The following is a 21987-nucleotide window of genomic DNA, read 5'->3' as shown; positions in this document are numbered from 1 at the left end:
GTGGGGATTACAAAAAGAGAAATTGAGACCAAGGGGAAAAGGGGGGTTGTGGGCGGGGTCGTAAGTGTAAAAGCAAGGCGGCCGGCAGCAGCGGAGCTGCAAGGTCACCTTTGCTGTAGTGTCGGGCCAGGGCTGTCGGATCGAAGGCATGGCGAAGGGGCTGCTATGGTACAGACCGGTCTCCCAGGAATGCTTCAGGAAGATCTGCTGCCATACCTGAGGCAGCCGCTCGTTTATCTGGAATGCGGCGCTCCGACTGCTAACGACCAGCTCAAATTGGACTATTTTTTCCCATTTGTCAGCCAGCCAGCTGCACTGGCTCAGCTGCGCATCTGTGCGGAGGGAAGGTGTAGGACAATGAAAGTTTCACACTCATTTTTCGCACTCTGTTGATTTTTGGGAGAGTTTTCACTGTTGTTTCTGTCTGTCTGTCTGTCAGTTGGATTAAGTCTGCCCTGGCACTGCCTCGCAGGAAATGAGCGTCTTTTGCATCAGGCAGAGTTGTTTCCTGTAACATATTTTAGATATCTGCACACCAGGAGGTCCTTAGTATGACTGGTAATGTGGTTGTACTTGAGGATATTTAACTTTGTGTGTGGTTTTCTCCAGTGGCAGGATTTGATGTCTTACTCATAGCAATCTTGGCATTGCTTATATGTAAGCTCTACGGTACCTCCAAATCACAATGACAAAGAATGCCAAATGATCCTCATCCTATACAGTTAATTTGAGTTAATCAAGTAAATCAATTGCAAGTAAATGCAGTATTTAAGTCATTTTATTAGACTGTTACAGTAACAAAAGCACATTCCTATAATTATTTCTTCCTCTTATATTTCCATAATTGCTTTACAATTTCTATACATCTCTTCTATGACTTATTTTTTTTTAAGTTGGCAAAAATTAATAACCAACAACAGTATTTGCAAACCATAATAAAGAACATTTTAGAAACTCACCTCAGTTCTTCCTCTCCACACCCAAACTAAAGTTAGAAAAACAGAATGTATCTTGTTCTGTCCTGAGGTACCAACAGAACTATTTACAGACATGTTCTGCTTCATTTTACCTGTGCTACCCAAATTCCTACCAAAAACACTTTACTTTTTTCCTTCAAAATGCACATTTTATTACAGAACTATTTTCCAAACAACTGTATTTTACTCAACTGCAATTTCAGTGTACATACTGTACGTAAATGGACTGATTGACGTTTTGTAGTCACAAAAACATAAATCAAGTATTCTACAAAATGTGTCTGTGCTCATCCGTGTGTGTATGTGTGTGTTCTTAAACATGGTCTCAAAGATCATACCACTTCTAGGATCATGCTATGTACTGTAGTACATCCCAGCTGTAGCCAGCTGGACACTGGATCTGGTGGGGTACTGAATAGGTGCTTAGTGTCAGATGAAGCATTGTCTAGATCTATGATTCCACTGGGGGAAAAGTCTCTTAGTATAAACAGCATATCTCAGTTTGAATGATGCAACCTTTTGCAATAGGCTTGCAGTTGCAATCTTCCTCTTCATGTGATCAGTGTTACTTTAGCTTTGTTCAAATTCATTTCAAAACTTGTTCACCTTGGTTGAGTTAGTGCTGCATAATTTCTTATATGTGTCAATGCAGCATTGAAAGTAACTTTGTATGACTCAAGAAAATAATACACCAAACAAACAGGCATAATATATTTTCACTTATATTAAAAACCTCTCTTGTAGTCCATTGTCCTGTCTTTGGTAGAGTGCACATTTCATGTTTGTGCATAGTGCTTTCTCCATCTTGCTTCCTCTCTTTTGTTTGTGTATGTTGTGGTCCTCCGGAGTCCTCAGTGACAGGACAGTTGAAGATTTCTGCTTGTCACTCTGGGTGCAGTGTAGCAGGAAGTGACACATTGTGTAGGACAGTGTAACACACAACACACACATTCATTCTGAAGTGTGACGACAGGGGGAAGCCAGTGGACACACCTGTGATTGGGTCTGGGTTACTCTGCACAGGCAGTTGAAACGCCACATCCAGACTCGTCTTGTATTATGTGACATTGTCTCCTTTGTTAGTTTCTAATGGTCCACCATACTGTAGTGTGTGGTGTGATGAGGGAGAGAAGTGGCATGATTTTAATACTGAGGATCAAGGTTAATGAAGTCAACATGCAATTAACCCATGATGATACAATGTACTATATGTGTTACCCTCTTTAATAACCACACCAGACACTGCATGTCTCAACACTGGCGGGTTGCACTGTTCATTTGTCATCTATCACAGTGTTTTGGCATTTAAATACAATGGGGATGCACAGCTTTTTCTTTAGTGGGATTTCATTTGCTTTGATGCCAATAACACACTACAGTACAGGACCCTCAAATATGAATTCATATTGTAAAATCAACACCAAGCAACTTTTCAATGGGAAGAAGCTGGTATGTTTTGTAAGTTCAGGGAAAAGGCCAAGTTTGGTACATTCTGTAGGTGTTTACTAAATAATCCTGTACAACAAGTGAAGCAGAAACTTAATTGTAACTAATTAGCTCCCTAGAGGTTTAAATGGATCTGCATTCTATATTCCCCAGTTTACCTGCAATATGTAAATCCTGCCTCTGTGTTGTGGGAGAAAAACACATTCAGTAGGGTGGAGGGATGGCGGTAATTAATAAAGTTGAAATCCGTCTGTAACGAGCTTAATTCTTCTGTCGTGTTTGAGTGTCTTCACCCTGGAACGTCCCCTTAAGACATTTTCTACCCTGTCTAATTGATTGTGCAATCTGTGATGTTACAGAGTAACTCTCTGTTAGGAGAGGTCAGGTAGTAGGAAGTCTTTGTTCTATGGTGAGATGTGAAGGTATCGCTGAATAAAAAATGACAATGGGTATTGTCTATGTAATGAACCTCACCACATCGCACTCACCTAAAGGAATGTGCTAATCTGTTTGGATTGTGTTTGAAATTGGGGAAGATCCAGCATTCCTTTGAGGGAAGTGGGATTTATAAAAAGGACAGTTGTTTTGTTTGCATGATTTCACCTGAGAAATGAAGATGCTAATACACCCCCAGCACCATCTGTCCACCTTGACTTTGGAGTACACTTATCTGGGGTAGACCCTCAGTAGCTCAGCTCACATTCCCTTTTCATCCATGCTGTCCTGGTTTGGTAGTTGGCCGCCGGGATATCGTTAATTTTCTCCTTGACAAATTACATGGGGGGGTTAAAGGTTAAATAAACTATGTCGCAGCCAAAACAGGATATTGGGTCTCAGTGAGTTAGTGAAGTTTAAAACCCAAACTACAAAATTACAATGGAAGTATATTCATTCCAGACCCAGACCCTTGACTACCGACAATACCGTTGTCCATCCTGTTTTGTTTCTATGCAACTCCAACTTTCTTGGACTGTACTTGTCTAGCCTGAATAAACAGTAAGTAGGTAAATTAGTAGAAAGCAGATGTCTGATCACCATTTGTCGGTTCCACTGGCTGACTGAAAGTTTATTTTGAAACACAGCTCTTTTCCTTTCATAAGACTGCAATCACAGTTTCCCTCCAAGCTGGTTTGGATTTCACCACGGGAAGTGACCTCATCAACAAGGCTTTTAATTTGAAACGAGACATTGCATAGATGTGTGAGTCTTGGAAAATACCTATTTTTAGAAACACAATACTTTAACCAAAGTCATCTGCGACACTCTGCTTTGTCAGTATGTGTAATCACAACGATGAAATGTGGAGGAAAAGGAGAAACTGATGTAATTATCGGGAAACGGTTACGAAAGGAACTGGGTGTGGAATGCTGAGACGTCACAAGACTTTTCCGTTTGATCACAGAGACTTGGAGGGATGAAACTCAATTGGTTGTCAAGTGTTGGCAGGCAGACTGGTGGTGCTTTTGGTTTGGTGTTATTTAACAAAGCTTTTTGTATAGGTATTTCCAGTGGCAATTTTAGCATGTAAATCTTGGTGGGGCAAAAAGTTAAAAAAGTGGGATGCATGCCAGCAAAGCCACTACACAAGACAACACTAAACAATACATTAATTCCACTATAACGGTGACAAACGGTGCCCACAGACTGATAGGGCCTACATAAAGCTGTCCCAACAACAGTCCCAACACCTTACCACCGCTACACCTGGCTATCAGCGGAGCCTTGTCTGGCAGAGAAACAGTTCATTCTGCCTCATTTACTGCCTTTTAAAAAACTTAGCTGATATGGCTGACTTGCTTAAACAAAAGTGGTTTCTAATGACAATTGAGATGTACAAACTATGGCACAATGGAACGACAATCAGATAAGAGGCTATCCATAATTTGAATTAAGACATTAATGAGCAAGCTAGGACGGACACAGTCAATAAAACGATTTGTTTAGCACTTTTAAAATGTACAGCCACAGAATTCAGAACATGTGCCGTTCTTACAGTACACCAAGACAGAACCATAGGATAAGTAAATGGGGCAAATAAGCAGACAATGAAAGCGCTCACAAAATGTTATGATTACATTTCTCAAAACAGGTTTTAGGCTATATGTGCACCACCAAGTCAGAACAGTAGGCGAAATGAAGAGGGGTAAATAGACCAAATTATTAGGATGAGGCACTTGGGCTACTAACAGCTTACTCCACAACATACACTTAGTATTACTTTCTTAGCTACAGTATACATATCTCCCTGGCATATTACATCATTTATGCAGGAGCATACAAGACATTTTTGGACTCACCTTGAACAGGAAGGTGGCACGACGGTCCTTCATGGGCAAATTTTGTCATCAAAGTCTGGCATTCTCTAGATTTATGGTGCTTTCAAGACAACTGGAAACTCTGGGAAAAAAACAAGGTTGAATCACGATGAGGTCATTGATCTTCAAGTCGTAGCTCTAGAAAGATGCCCGAGCTCCTGACTCACAATTCCGTGTTGGATGACCGTTTAAAAACATATTTCCCAGTCGGAGCTTGTTTTTTCCGCAATTCCCAGTTATCTTAAACTCACTGAAGTCAAGTTTTGGCAGTTCTGAGTTAACCGTTGTTTTGAGCGCGGCACAAATCATGCTTTATTGTCAGCATGGCCAATGTTGAATGTTTATCATTTCAAACTTGGAAAAGAGCCCCTTAATCCCAGATGTGGGACCACAAGCCACTGTGACTGATTCCTTCCAAACCACTTTTTGTTGAATTTGCAATTTCCATCCTTGTGTAATGTTTATGCCCAATGGCGGATGAGCACCAATATGTTTTATCTATAATCTATCTTCATATGACGAGGATTAAAAATCATTTGCCAGTAGAAAGCTACTGTAAATCAAAGCTACTGTCATTTTTATCTGTGGCCAATGACCTTGAGCCTTCTTGGATGGACACTTCTAATGTAAATCTATTGCAGCACCAAAGAGGCTAGAATTTTCGAAGTCTACCCTTAGACTTGGCTGTGACGTACTGTCCCCATGAGTGACAGAACACTGAGCCAATCTCGGCGCAACACTCCGTATTTTCTGCTGACTTGCCCCACACCACAGAAAGCACTGAGCTAGGCTGAAACACCTGCATTTTGGAGCTGCCTTACTCAAGAAAACAAAAAGAGACCATGTTTGTATGCGGCTTTATTAACTCAATGATATATATTTTTTTACATTGTTTGCAAACTGATATGTGACATGTATTAATACCAAAATAACATGCAAAACAGGCAAGCCCCCCCAAAAAATGTTGGGCTAAAAATGTGGGGCTCAAAACATCATCCACCTGCCCTGAATGATGGGTTGGCACTGGGTATTTCCCTATTGCTGGTGTATTTATTCCAATGAATATGGTACTGGAACGCTAATTGTTCTTTTGGCGAATGTTGAGAGCGATTTACCAGGCTACACTGTGGTTCAAAACATGGAGCCTCACCAGATATACCAGACCTGTAAAAACACAGAAGTACATTTTTTTCAACTTAATTTTCACTTTTATTGAAATATTAAAGTTGTGTTTTTCTGTATATAATTAATTCACTGTTTATTCATAGTTAACAACTGTTATGCTGAAGCTGAGGTGTGAGCTAACTTTTAATTGAGAGAGTCAGTGGATGAATGACAGTGCTTTACCATGCTGGAAAATGTTCATCATCAGCTCTAGCTAAGCATGCCAGGCATGCAGGTGGATGTCTGGGAGTAGATTAGCCTGTCCTGCAGGACCATGATAAGAACCCACAGTTCATTCACATCAGTCAGGGAGAGCAGGACTAGATTACCTGAGTACTTAACAAATTCTTCTTTAAGAAAATACCATGATATAGAACTGAAAAGTTAAATTAAAGAATGATTGATAATGTCATGAATTCCCTTGCTTCTTAATTTTTTTCCTTACAAATAGTGATATATCAATGGTTTTTACATGATAAACAAGCTTTTGTTAATACATTCAGTTAGTGATTATAAATATTATACAGATATAGAATTCATGAATTTATTTTCTGTAATATAGAGATCATTCTCTGCTCATTATTTGGTCATGTAGGCCCTCTGTAAACGCCTCACTGACAGTAAACATCGTACTGTCTTTTTAGGCCCAGCCAGTAGTGGTGAACCACAGGGTTCATGCTTTATGCAGCTGCTGTAAAGATAGTGTTTCTGGAGTGCACCATGTACCCTTTTGACTAAAGTGAAATATAACCTGAATTTGACATTTTCTAATATCTTACACCAAACTTTTTGTTTAAGAAGATAGGGACGGTAATTTGTACACCAGAAGAAAGACTGCCGATCCTTCTGGGTATTGTGGGTGACTGCAGGGACAAGGCGAGATTGGGACACCGTAATTGCAAAGACAAGGGCTGAGAATAAATGGAAAAATAGTTCTTTACTGTCAGATAGAGGAAGGTCAAAAGTACAAGCGTATGACATCCATACATGTTACAGCATATTATTCACAATGTACACAGGGGAACTCTGTCTTTTCTTAGATATCCAATTCATCGCCTTGTTTTCTGACAAAGAGAGGAGCTGATCTCTGCTCAAGTTTCCCTAACTGCACAGCAGCAACAAGATGTGATACAAGATGCATCATGTCAACAGCACTAGGTCACAGTGAATATCAGAGTAGGTTCCGCTTCTTTTCTTCTCCCCCAAATCATTATTTTATTATTTGATTAATGCTTCCATGGTGTTGTCACAGTGCTTATACATTTCCTCTAAGATGAAAGACAAACAGCTGCAATTTATTTCCCCAGATGAGATATTGATCACTAGTAGTAGACTGGGCGTCAGATGTCTTCCCTGAAAAATGAATGTCAAATGGTACGTATCACATGGAAAGTTTTGGAGGAGACTGTCCTCACACTCAGTAAAGCTGAGGGCAGTCCGTAGTAAAACAGGAAATTGGCAATGACTGTCAATACGCCTTAAGTATTCACACCCCTTGACTTTTTCAACATTTTGTTATGTTAGAAAGTGGGATTAAAATGGATTTGTCATTTTTTGTCAATGATGTAGACAAAATAGTGTAATGTCAATGTGGAAGAAAGAATATAATATTTGGATATATATTTTTTCATATATCTTGATTAAATAAGTATTCAACCCCCTGAGGTTATTGCCCTACCAAAAAGGTGAACTCATATCCTAGTGTCTGGTGGAAAGCAGACTGAAACAGGTTTTCCTCTAGGATTTTGCCTGTGCTTAGCTCCATTCATTTATTTTTAGCCTGAAAAACTCCCCAGTCCTTAAAAATTACAAACATACCAACAACATGAGGCAACCACCACTATGCTTGAAAATATGGAGAGTGGTACTCAGTAATGTGTTGTATTGGATTTGTTCCAAACATAACACTATGTATTCATTTATTTTTCTTCTTTTTTTGCAGTATTACTTTAGTGCCTTGTTGCAAACAGGATGCATGTTTTGTAATATTTTTATTCTGTACAGGCTTCCTTCTTTTCACTCTGTAAATTAGGTTAGTAGTGTTGAGTAACTACAATGTTGATCCATCCTCAGTTTTCTCCTATCATTCTGTAACTGTTTTAAAGTCACCATTGGCCTCATGGTGAAATCCCTGAGAGGTTTCCTTCCTCTACAGCAACTGTTGTACAAGAGATTATGCTGCGGGATTTAGAGGTAATTTGTGGTTTAGTATGGTACCCTGCGTCACTGCTTCTTTGCTCCAGAGCAGCGCAAGGGGGAGTTAGAGCACTGATTAGGATTTTGGGTCCAAAGGTGCTAATCTGTCTCTAACTGACAATGAATGGGTGACATAAACCAAATAGAAACTGATAATTGTGCACAGACTTCAAAATTGAATTTCAATGAACTGAATGATGAAGGTGAATTTAGAACAATAGTGGAAGAATTGCTATTTCTCTGTCCTGCACGCACACACCCTGAAAAATACACTTATTTGTTTGTTTCTACTCGTCGGTAATTATATTCCATGATATTCTTAAGATACAGTTGAAGTCGTAAGTTTACATACACCTTAGCCAAATACATTTAAACTCAGTTTTTCACAATTCCTGACATTTAATACAAGTAAAAATTCCCTGTTTTAGGTCAGTTAGGATCACCACTTATTTTAAGAATGTGAAATGTCAGAATAATAGTAGAGAGAAGGATTTATTTCAGCTTTTATTTCTTTCATCACATTTCCAGTGGATCAGAAGTTTACATACACTCAATTAGTATTTTGTAGCATTGCCCTTAAAATTGTTTAACTTGGGTCAAACGTTTTGGGTAGCCTTCCACAAGCTTCCCACAATAAGTTGGGTGAATTTTGGCCCATTCCTCCTGACAGAGCTGGTGTAACTGAGTCAGGTTGTAGGCCTCCTTGCTCGCACATGCTTTTTCAGTTCTGCCCACAAATGTTCTATAGGATGGAGGTCAGGGCTTTGTGATGGCCACTGGAATACCTTGACTTTGTTGTCCTTAAGCCATTTTGCCACAGCTTTGGAAGTATGCTTGGGGTCATTGTCCATTTGGAAGACCCATTTGCCACAAAGCTTTAACTTCCAGACTGATGTCAGGAAGATGTTGCTTCAATATATACCCATAATTTTCCTACCTCATGATGCCATCTATTTTGTGAAGTGCACCAGCCCCTCCTGCAGCAAAGCACCCCCACAACATGATGCGGCCACCCCCGTGCTACACGGTTGGGATGGTGTTCTTAGTTTTGCAAGCCTCCCTTTTTTTCCTCCAAACATAATGATGGTCATTATGACCAAACAGTTCTATTTTTGTTTCATCAGACCAGAGGACATTTCTCCAAGAAGTATGATCTTTGTCCCCATGTGCAAACCGTAGTCTGGCGTTTTTTGGAGCAGTGGCTTAGGACTCATTTTACTGTGGATATAGATACTTTTGTACCTGTTTCCTCCAGCGTCTTCACAAGGTCTTTTGCTGTTGTTCTGGGATTGATTTGCACTTTTCGCACCAAAGTACATTCATTTTACATTTTAGTCATTTAGCAGACACTCTTATCCAGAGCAACGTACAGTAGTGAATGCATACATTTCATACATTTTTGGGAATCGTGGGAATCGAACCCACAACCCTGGCGTTGCAAACAGCATGCTCTACCAACTGAGCCACACGGGACTTCATCTCTACGAGACAGAATGTGTCTCCTTCCTGAGTGGTATGACGGCTGCATGGTCCCATGGTGTTTATACTTCATCTGTATTATTTGTACAGATGAACCTGGTACCTTCAGGTGTTTGGAAATTGCTCCCAAGGATGAACCAGACTTGTGGAGGTCTACAATTTTTTCTGAGGTCTTGGCTGATTTCTTTTGATTTTCCCATGATGTCAAGTAAAGAGGCACTGAATTTGAAGGTAGGCCTTGAAATACATCCACAGGTACACCTCCAATTGTCTCAAATGATGTCAATTAGCCTATCAGAAGCTTCTAAAGCCATGACATCATTTTCTGGAATTTTCCAAGCTGTTTAAAGGCACAGTGTATGTAAACTTCTGACCCACAAAAAACCCTACTTAAATATGATCTCTAATCAGAGGCAATGATGATCAGCTGCCTCCAATTAGAGATCAACCCCAAACAATCCCAACATAGAAATAGACAAACTAGAACCTAAACATAGAAATAGAAACCATAGATTAACCAAAAAAACACTCCCTGTCACGCCCTGCCCTACTCTACTATAGAAAATTACATCTTACTAGGGACAGGACGTGACAGTAAACAATTATTGGAAAAATTACTTGTGTCATGCACAAAGTAGATGTCCTAACCGACTTGCCAAAACTATAGTTTGTTAACAAGAAATTTATGGAGTGGTTGAAAAACGAGTTTTAATGACTCCAACCTAAGTGTATGTAAACTTCTGACTTCAATGTATGCTCAGAAGCATATGAAAGGCTCCTCTCTGTCGTATTGTCTATTCACATGTGGAGGATTGCAGATGCTGACTTCATTGTGGAGAATGGAATGAGGCCCACCACGGTAAAGGAAAGCATAATGGTGGAGAGAAGAGCCTAAAGCTATAGTTACTGAATAAAACAACAAGTTATCATGTCTAATTAAATCTGCAGCTTGAGGGACTGTTGTCGCATGTTGCTTCTGTGCTGAACATATTTTACCATTCCTGAGATATTACATTACATAGCTTTCACATCGTGTTAACTAGATGTCAGCAAGTTTCACACACAACACAACTTGTATCATGGAAACATTGTCATAGTTCACTGTGATTTGTACATTATCAGAAAAGCAGTGTAATGACATGTTATTGTGTTATAAACATGTGGAATGTTATTCATACTTACAATGATTGACCATATCAACACATTCACTACATGGCCAAAAGAATGTGGACACATCTAGGAGCAAAAAGGGCACAGTCACAAAGTGGTAGGCCACACAAGCTCAGAGAACGGGACTGCCGAGTGCTGAAGTGTGTATCGCGTAAAACTTGTCTGTCCTCGGTTGCAACACTCACTACCGAGTTCCAAACTGCCTCTGGAAGCAACGCCAGCACAATAACTGTTTGTCAGGAGCTTCATGAAATGGGTTTCCATGGCCGAGCAGCCGCACACAAGCCTAAGATCACCATGCTCAATGCCAAGCGTCGGCAAGAGTGGTGTAAAGCTTGCTGCCATTGGACTCTGGAGCCGTGGAAACGCGTTTTCTGGTTTGATGAATCACAGTTCACCATCTGGCAGTCCGATGGACAAACCTGGGTTTGGCGAATGCCAGGAGAACACTACCTGCCTTACTGCCGAGTGCCACCTATAAAGTTTGGTGGAGGAGGAATAATGGTCTGGGGCTGTTTTAGTGAAGGGGAAATCTTAACACTACAGCATACAATGACATCCTAGAAGATTCTGTGCGTCCAACTTTGTATGTATTTGTATTTATTTAACCAGGCAAGTCAGTTAAGAACAAATTCTTATTTATAATGACAACCTACCAGGGAACAGTAGGTTAACTGCCGTGTTCAGGGGCAGAACAACAGATTTTTACCTTGTCAGCTCAGGGATTCAATCCAGCAACCTTTCGGTTACTGGCCCAACACTCTAACCACTAGGCTACCTGCCACCTTTGTGGCAACAGTTTGGGGAAGGCCCTTTCCTGTTTCATCATGACAATGCCCCCGTGCACAAAGTGAGGTCCATACAGAAATGGTTTGTTGAGATCGGCGTGGAAGAGCTTGACTGGCTTGCACAGAGCCCTGACCTCAACCCCATCGAACACCTTTGGGATGAATTGGAACGTCGACAGTGAGCCAGGCCACATACTTTTGGCCATCGTGTTTAGATACAGTACATACAAAACTTACAAGGAGGCAAGTTATGACACAACTTCGTGTCAACATTTAGGATGAGATTCATGATGAAGTTATTATACCAGGATCAGCAGTAGCAACCACAACATAACTCAGAAATCTCCAGAGAAAAGGGCTAACTCAGTCACGGGACAATAGTGCTGAGCTATTAGAGCTTTTTGAGGTCGGTTCGGTTTCCATTCAATTATAAAAACATTATCACGGTTTTTGATTTCGGTTTTAATATTTTTTGGGACATTTAATGCACTATGCATAATGTGGGCTGAATGCTGTAACAACACAGAATAAAACAATTAATACAAGTTTTTAAAAAACAAGAATGGTAGTGACTGCCCATTACTGCTTATTACTTATTAACCATCATTTATTCACATTACTTAACTTAATAAAATATTAGTTTTATTTGATGACTTTATTATTTATTTCCATGTCATCATCTCATCTCTATAGAGCTGCTGCCTATGCTGTCTGACAAAATCACTATTTTAGTAGTTCTTCAAAGTAAATAAGGCATACTTTTATGACTGCTGAATACCAACTATCAATCACTTAGATAATGTATTTTCAGGTAGAAGCAACTGCTTTCCATTCCCTCTCTATCGCGGGTTCTGTCTTCTCTCAGTCTCATGTCTGCTTGTGACCTTTCTTATTACAGCTCAGTGCTCTACGCAGACTGGACAATTAGGTGCGTGCACAATGGATTATGGTCATTGTAGTTAATTACCACGTTTTCTACGCTAAACTATGTAGAATGGCATGTTGAGAAACTATAACTTCATCTCTACAGAAACTGTGAATTGAGCTCACAGAAAAACCCCCAAAATAAATGGGGAACCAACCTCAGTCAATTTAGTTGTTTAAAAACCCAAAATAATAATTTTGGTTGAACGCTCAGCACTACGGGACAAACACACAATTATGTGATCTATATGTTTTACTACAATGGCTAACTGTATTATCCATGTAATTTACAAAAATGTATCCATTGGAATTTCCACCTTTTCATGGGAAATCATGAAAAGCTAGTCTCTTACAGAAGGTGAGCTGACAGTGTTTATCTCTCTGTCTCTGTAGAGCTCTCTGTCTCACTTTCAGCACGTGAACCTTCTGGATCACTGACATACTGGAATTAGCATGAGTAAATACATAAATAAATCGCCACTTGAAATTAGAGCTTTTGTGTTTTATTGCTTTGTTTAATAGTATCTTACCAAGTCAGTTTCACAATGGGGTGGCAGTTAAATATTTGAATACATTATACAAACATCAAAAGCATGGACTTGTGAAAATATTACTATGTCCATCAAATAAAGTCCTAGTATTATAATTCAAATTGTACCCAGGTTTCCATTTGATCTGTGTAGTTAGGGCAAGCGCTGCGGAGGTGTTTTGTGTTCCGTGCCAGTGTGGCAGTCAAACATGAATTATCTCACTGTTTCTGTCAGGCGAAAACAAAGAGACGGAAGAGGGAGGCATCAATTAGCTACTCCTGGGGAAAATAAAAGCATTGGAAACTAATGAGTGTATTGAGTTTACCCGCTGTTATATAATTTATGTCTTGTTAAGCCATCCATCACCTCCCTGCATAGCTACAAGTGTGAGACTGTGTTGCTACAGTGATTCAATCGCTGGTGAAAAAAGCATCTTATATATAAGTGTGAGTCTCTTATAATCCCATAGATTTGTCCGCCGTAAGTCATGTTATTCATCATACACAATATTGATCATGGGCACTGCCAGTATAAACATCTATTAATTTTGATGATTGTTAATTACATGCCTATTTTTACCCAATGTAGCTGAAATGATGCTTTTGACGTGGGAAAGGATCTCCCTCAGTAGAAAGACATGTCTAAAGCTCTTCTCTATGAGCTCTGCTGTGACTCAGAGAAGCTTAGGAGGATGTGGTCCTCTGACTCAAACATGATCTGCCAATGCTTCTGTACACACCCCCTTATTGCCTCACCCCCACAGCACGTCCGCCAAGAGTCCCAGATACAATCCCTGTCTTTTTGTCTCCCCGGAAAACATCACCCCACACTCCAACTTGTTGATGGTGATTTGATTCAACATTTCAGTCAACTGCATGCAGAAGGGAAAGGTATTTTCCTTTCATACGACAACAACTGAATGCATGCCGTTCTGGACAGGAAAAAAAACTTTTAATTTAACCTTAACTAGGCAAGTCAGTTAAGAACAAATTCTTATTTACAATGACGGCCTACACCGGCCAAACCCGGACGAAGCTGGGCCAATCATGCGCCACCCTATGGGACTCCCAATCACGGCCGGTTGTGATACAGCCTGGAATCGAATCAGGGTGTCTGTAGTGACGCCTAAAGCACTGAGATGCAGTGCCTTAGACCCCTGACCCACTCAAGAGCAGTTGTTAACCCTTTGACACATACAATCACATATTTGTGATCATTGTTGAGTGTTCCCTGCAGCGTACCATCGTAAATATGTGATTGGAACAGTAGCAACAGAACATACGGTATGCTGCAGCTAGGGATGCACGATATTTCGGTGAATGACAACATCGGTATCGGCCCGATGTCTGGTTTAACGCCGATGTGCAAAACTGAGGTCAAAGCTGACATGCATACCTATATAACGTAGGTATATGACGTAATGACGCCACGTACAATTTTACGCTACACGTGCAGCACAGCATTCCTAAACTAGCCCACAATGTCTGCTGTGTGGATTGAGCAGTCAACAAGTTGAGCAGTCATTTGAAAGAGTAAGAACATTTCAGCGAGACAACATAAAGGCGAAATCCATTAACGCCAAGATAATGGAATTCATTGCCCTTGACATCAACCGTTCTCTGTCGTGGGTGATGTTGGCTTTCGTCGACTGGTCGAGCACCGGTACACACTACCAAGTGCGCTATTTTTCAGATGTTGCCCTACCGGAGTTACACAGTAATGGCGTCACTGCTATTAGCTTCACAACTGACATTTGGACAAGGGATATCAGCCCCATGAGCATGCTGAGTCTGACAGCACAGTGGGTCATCGAGGATTTCGTACTGAGGAAAGTCGTATTGCATGCTCATGAATGTGCTGGTTGTCATACCGCTGCTGCCATTTCAATTGTATTTGAGAACATGTTTGAAGATTGGAAACATGAACACACTAGCTAGCTCCATTCGAAAAACTGACTCGAGAAATAAACTCATCAACTGCACCTGCAGCAGACGTGATAGCCTCTGTCATGGTATTGAAACGCCTGTTCAACAAAACTGCCGAGGCTGTGAACAAGCGATTCGGTGGCCTTCTCTCTTTACTGTGTCGCCACTATGCTTGATGCTATGTACAAGGACCGCTACTTCGATGCAGACAAGAAACCGGGTTTATGTGAAATGTTACATACACAGCTGGACAAGATGGAAAAGGACACAGAGACAGTGCGCACCGAGGAAGAGAGGCCATGGACAGACAGAGCTGAAACTTCACTGCTTGACAGGTATGATGAAATTCTGGTTGAGAATGAAACGATTGAACAAATGGGCAACGAAACAGCACAGTAAGTAAGTGAAAGAAATAGGTTTTGATTATGTTCTACTGGTAATGTTGACATATTTTCCTGTCCATAGAGGGCTCTCTATGGTTAGGGCGTGACACTCATTCCATAAACAAATCTAAATAACAGGTTGCGCTGACAAAACAAAGCTTTAAGTTAGCAACCTAACAGCTAGACTTTTTTACAGTGTACCATGTATCTGGTGAGCAGAAGGGAGAAATGTAATATTGTTTAGAAAATAGATGCGTGTCAGCTAAACTAACAGCTTAATTCTTTATGATGGCAGCCATGTTTGTTTGTTTGACAAGCGAAACTCCCTAATCCCAGAATGCCATTCACTATAAAACACAAATAAACAAAGTAAAATGACAGAGAATAGCAGCCAAGCACACCAAGACAGTTGTGAAGAGGGCACGACAAAACCTATTCCCCCTCAGGAGACTGAAAAGATTTGGCATGGGTCCTCAGATCCTCAAAAGGTTTTACAGCTGCACCACCGACAGCATCCTGACGGGTTGCATCATTGCCTGGTATGGCAACTGCTCGGCCTCCGACTGCAAGGCACTACAGAGGGTAGTGTGTACGGCCCAGTACATCACTTGGGTCAAGCTTCCTGCCATCCAGGACCTCTATAACAGGCGGTGTCAGGGGAAGGCCCTAAAAATTGTCAAAGACTCCAGCCACCCTAGCCATGGACTCTTCTCTCTGCTACCACATGGCGAGCGGTTCCCGGAGTGCCAAGTCTAGGTCCAAGAGGCTTCTAAACAGCTTCTACCCCCAAGCGATATAACTCCTGAACATCTAATCAAATGGCTACCCAGACTATTTGCATTGCCCCCCACCCCTATGCTGCTGCTACTCTCTGTCATTATCTATGCATAGCCACTTTAATAATTCTACCTACATGTACATAATTACCTCAATTACCTCGACACCGGTGTCCCCACACGTTGACATATTGACTCTGTACCGGTACCCCCTGTATATACCTTGTCCCGATTGGTATTTTTAAATCACTGATGAATGATCTGGAGACTGATTCCCTGACATGTCAATGTTTTTAATTTGCTGTTTTTGATTTTGTTATATTCTTTGTTAATTCTATGGTTTTTACTAGATTAATTGTAGTTTTTCATGTTGTTTGTCTGTAATTTTTGTAATGACTTGGCGCTGCCTATCTTGGCCAGGACGCTCTTGAAAAAGAGATTTTAAATCTCAATGAGCCCTTCCTGGTTAAATAAAGGTTAAATAAAAAATAAAATAAAAAAATATAGCCCCGCTATTGTTATTTACTGCTGCTCTTTAATTATTTGTTATTCTTATCTCTTACTTAAAAAATAAAAAATAATACTGCATTGTTGGTTAACCCCTGGTCGGGCTCGACATCCAGCCAAAAATCCTATCGCCATTAGCATAACAAAATGTAATATTTATTTTTTTTCATTTTTTTTTCTCCAATTATATTGTTTTATAGATACACCTCTCCTGAATCGAACCACGTTGTCCGATTTCAAAAAGGCTTTTTGAAGCAAAACAGAATATGTTAGAGGAGTATATCGTAAAAGTAGCCACATAGCCATTTTCCGACCAACCACATGCATCACAAATAACCAAAAAACAGCTAAATGCAGCACTAACCTTTGACAATCTTCATCAGATGACACACATAGGACATCATGTTACACAATACATGCATTCTTTTGTTCGATAAAGTTCATATTTATATATAAAAACAGCATTTTACATCGGCGCGTAACGTTGACTAACTATTTTCCCTCAAATGCATCCGGTGAAACAGCGCTACAATTTACTAAATTACTATTCGAAAACATTTTTAAAATGTAATATTGTCATTCTAAGATTTATAGATGAATATCTCTTGAAAGCACCTGTAATGCCAGATATAAAAATAACTTTACTGGGTAATCACACTTTGCGATAAAAGGGGATGCGATACTCAGAACAATAGGCTAGCAATACAGGTCAGCGCCATCTTGGAACAATCGCAAATCAAATCTAGTCTTGTATACTATTGTCAATAATCCCTTACCTTTGATTATCTTCATCCTTAGGCACTTCCAGGAAACCCAGGTCCACAACAAATGTATTTTCGTTCGAAAAAGTTAATCCTTTATGTTCCAATAGCTTGTTCTTGTTAGCGCGTTCTGAAGGCTGCACCAAAAGCTCCGTCGGCCGCGGGACTACTCTTTCAACAAAATGCATTTTTTTCTTATTTAGGTTCGTTCAAACATGTCAAACGTTGTATAACATAAATCTTTAGGGCCTTTTTCAACCAGAGCTCCAATAAGATTCAAGGGGGACGATTGCATTGTCTTTATAAACGTATAAACGAAAGGGGAGGGTAGCCAGGGGCGCCGGCATCATAATGGTGATGGCCCTCCTCATGTGACCACGTTCCACAGCCTGTCATTCTGTCAGTTTTCACAGTAGGAGACTCAAATCACTTTGTAAAGACTGGGGACATCTAGTGGAAGCAATAGGAAGTGCTCAATGAACCATTGCTCACGGTGTGATTTATAGGCAACGAGATGAAGTTGAGTCCGCAATTCAGAATTCCACTTCCTGTTTCGATCTGTCTCGGGGTTTTGACTGCCATATGAGTTCTGTTATACTCACAGACACCATTCAAACAGTTTTAGAAACGTTACGGTGTTTTCTATCCACAAGTATTAATTATATGCATATCCTAGCGTCTGAGTTTGAGTAGTAGGCCGTTTAAAATGGGCATGAATTTTTTTCAAAAAGCGCTGTAGCGCCCCCTATCCTAGGCAACCGTCAAGAGGTTAAGGGCTCATAAGTAAGCATTTCACTGTAAGGTCTACACCTGTTGTATTCGGCACATGTGACAAATAACATTTGATTTGATTTAAACGTCAATGATGGCTGTGCCCATTTCTCCAAAAATATTAACTTAGTTTGGCCATTTTTCAGCATATTACAAATCTTCAATGTACTTGTTACAGTATATACAAGAACTGGAGATCATGACTTGACACGTCGTTTACAGTTTTTGACAAATCACAAAGCAAATAAAATGTCATCACCTTACAGATCATCACCCCAAATACAAGTCTACTGCCTAGCCTAACCGTAGCACGAAAGATAAACAGGGTTGACAGATTTGGGTGAAACCATTTTAGGGGGGGTTTGTGGGGGGTTCATTTCATACATGAAGGGCACTTTTTGGCATTTGCTGTATGATTGATGAGAAACTCCATATTGCAAATGTACGGTCCCTTACTAGACGTCCGCGAATCTTTGTAAAATTCGCGGATGGCGGCGGGCCGTGAACCGGGGCCAGATCTTCCGGGAAGTCATCGAACGAAGTCTCTCGGACATTAGGTTTCCGTTTTCTAAAATGTTCAAATTTTGGTCATTTTTCCACTGTCCCGGAAAATACCACCAGAGGGCGAATGTAAACATATATCAAATGTACAAAACATCACCAATCACGACGTGGCCTTTTCTCCTAAACAGAAAAGACTTCGAAGACGAAACTTGGTGAGCATTGGTTTGGCATAATGGGCAGTTGGCCCTGAACAAGATGGAGTCGAGGCCTCCTCTTTTTGAATTAAGGCCATTTTTCTGGGATTAAAGGTCAAAAACGAAAATGGAGTGCTAATTTGACCGCTTCATGTCAAAGTACATCAAAGTACATGATCCTACGGTGTCAGGAAAAAAAGTACCAGACATTTATCTATCGTAATTTAAGAGAAATCGTACAATGTACAATTGGTGATGTTTACAGATCCAGTTGCAGCGTGTTCAGTTGAATACATTAAGGCGGGTTTCGGAGCTCTACGAGATTTCTGTGATTTTCTGAAATAACACACACCCATTCAACCCTATGTAAATAATTCAGTTCTTAACCTGTTATGGCTAGGGGGCAGTATTTTCACGGCCGGATAAAAAAACATACCCGATATAATCTGATTATTACTCCTGCCCAGAAACTAGAATATGCATATAATTATTGGCTTTGGATAGAAAACACCCTAAAGTTTCTAGAACTGTTTGAATGGTGTCTGTGAGTATAACAGAACTCATATGGCAGGCCAAAACCTGAGAAGATTCCATACAGGAAGTGACCTGTCTGACAAGTTCTTGTTCATCTTGGCTCTTTTTATTGAAGACTGAGGATCTTCGCTGTAACGTGACACTTCCTACGGCTCCCATAGGCTCTCAGAACCCGGGAAAAAGCTGAATGATATCGAGGCAGCCTCTGGCTGAAACACATTATCGCCTTTGGTAAGTGGCCGATCAGAGGACAATGGGCTTAGGCGCCTGCATGAGTCGACCCCATGCTTTATTTTCTTTCGTCTTTTTACCTAAACGCAGATTCCCGGTCGGAATATTATCGGTTTTTTTACGAGAAAAATGGCATAAAAATGTATTTTAAACAGCGGTTGACATGCTTCGAAGTACGGTAATGGAATATTTAGACATTTTTTGTCACGAAATGCGTCGTGCTCGTCACCCTTCTTTACCATTCGGATAGTGTCTTGAACGCACGAACAAAACGGCACTATTTGGATATAACAATGGATTATTTTGGACCAAACCAACATTTGTTATTGATGTAGAAGTCCTGGGAGTGCATTCTGACGAAGAACAGCAAAGGTAATAACATTTTTCTTATAGTAAATCTGACTTTGGTGAGTGCTAAACTGGCTGGGTGTCTAAATAGCTAGCCCTGTGATGCCGGGCTATCTACTGAGAATATTGCAAAATGTGCTTTCACCGAAAAGCTATTTTAAAATCGGACATAGCGAGTGCATAGAGGAGTTCTGTATCTATAATTCTTAAAATAATTGTTATGTTTTTTGTGAACGTTTATCGTGAGTAATTTAGTAAATTCACCGGAAGTTTGCGGGGGTATGCTAGTTCTGAACGTCACATGCTAATGTAAAAAGCTGGTTTTTGATATAAATATGAACTTGATTGAACAAAACATGCATGTATTGTATAACATAATGTCCTAGGGGTGTCATCTGATGAAGATCATCAAAGGTTAGTGCTGCATTTAGCTGTGGTTTGGATTTATGTGACATTATATGCTAGCTTGAAAAATGGGTGTCTGATTATTTCTGGCTGGGTACTCTGCTGACATAATCTAATGTTTTACTTTCGTTGTAAAGCCTTTTTGAAATTGGACAGTGTGGTTAGATAAAGGAGAGTCTTGTCTTTAAAATGGTGTAAAATAGTCATATGTTTGAAAAATTGAAGTTTTTGTATTTTTGAGGAATTTGTAATTCGCGCCACGCCCATCATTGGCTATTGGAGCAGGTGTTCCGCTAGCGGAACGTCTAGATGTAAGAGGTTAACGTAAAGACTTAAAATTCAATATTCTATAAGAGCCTAACCCAAGGAGGATATGTGTTCACTTTCAGCTTCCTGTGTCAACCAGAAGTGCCTTAAAATGGTGTAATAGGGGCTGTTTCGAAGGGTTAAAAAGGTCAGATCTTTTCAAAACTTCATATGTGTGATCAGGCAACCCTCATGAACTGTAAATCAGTCATTTCTCCCAACAGATGTCAAAGAAAAAACTCTCACACACACACACACACACACACACACACATAAAGGATGGAGTGACACAGTGCGGGGCTTAAAGACACACAGAGCCTGCAATGGCATTACCATAATCTCTAGGCTGTGCCGAGTTCAACGAGATATCCCGCTTGACCATAGCTCGCTCTGAGCGCAGCAACTGTGAATAAAAGTAGGCCCAAAATGAAGCCTGGCCCTAAATTTCAAGTGCTTTTGGGGGACAGCGGGAGAACCGTTAGGGTTAGAACAACAATTTGATCTCAGGAACGTTCCTAAAGGCCTTCCGATCTGTTCAAGCATCACATTGACCATGTGGCATTAACCCTTAACAGTGAAAAGAAGGTGTTTACATCAAACAATTTGCAATGACTTTTCTCCCCATAGGAATACATTCTCTGATCCCCTAAGTTCAACCTGAAGCCTATGTGGGTTATGAATGTCTTATGAACCTGTCTTCGATGACTATCCATCAGGCCACTATGAGGTCTACCTGGGTTGATTCCAAGCTTCCTGGAGCAACCGGAAGTGGTTAAATTAACCCGAAAGTTGTTTTGATATAACCAAACATGCAGTTTGTGAGAAATAGTGCATTCAACCCTGTGTAAATCAGTCAGTTCTTTACGTAAAGACTTAAAACTCAGGATTCTGTGAAAGCCTACCCCATTGAGGATATGTGTTTACTTTAAGCTTCCTGTGTCAACCGGAAGTGCCTTAAATTGGGGTCATAGGGGCTGTTTTGAAGGGTTAAAAAGGTCAGATTATTTCAAAACTTCATATGTGTGACTAGGCAACCCCCATGAACTGTAAATCAGTCATTTATCCCATCAGATTTCCAAGAAAAGCTCTCACACACACACTGCAAGGATGGAGTGACACAGTGTGGGGCTTTGAGACACACAGAGCCTGCAATAGTTACCTTTGTTCGAACTGTCAATGAACCGTCAGACCTAGAGCTCTGAAATTTTAGAAACCTGTTCTAGAGCTCAAGTCAATAGTGCACGGTGAGTTATGTGGCTCTAGAAGGTTCTCTGACTGAGAAACAGCCTTGTACATTTGCAATAACTTCAATTCATTTTGACCATTACGAAAATGACGACATTTAGAAAAGTC

At 40.4% G+C, this 21987-nt stretch overlaps 1 protein-coding gene across 1 annotated transcript in view; it reads left to right on the top strand.

Annotated features, from left to right (window-relative positions):
- Nucleotides 1–21987, top strand: part of roraa (RAR-related orphan receptor A, paralog a) — a 306522-nt gene that overhangs the window by 87761 nt on the left and 196774 nt on the right. The gene's annotated exons all lie outside the window — the stretch shown is intronic.

Source organism: Salmo salar, chromosome ssa10 (genome assembly GCF_905237065.1).
Source record: "Salmo salar chromosome ssa10, Ssal_v3.1, whole genome shotgun sequence".
NCBI lineage: Eukaryota > Metazoa > Chordata > Actinopteri > Salmoniformes > Salmonidae > Salmo > Salmo salar.
Note: the sequence above shows the minus strand (reverse complement) of the source record. Positions and strands in the feature narration are given on the sequence as shown.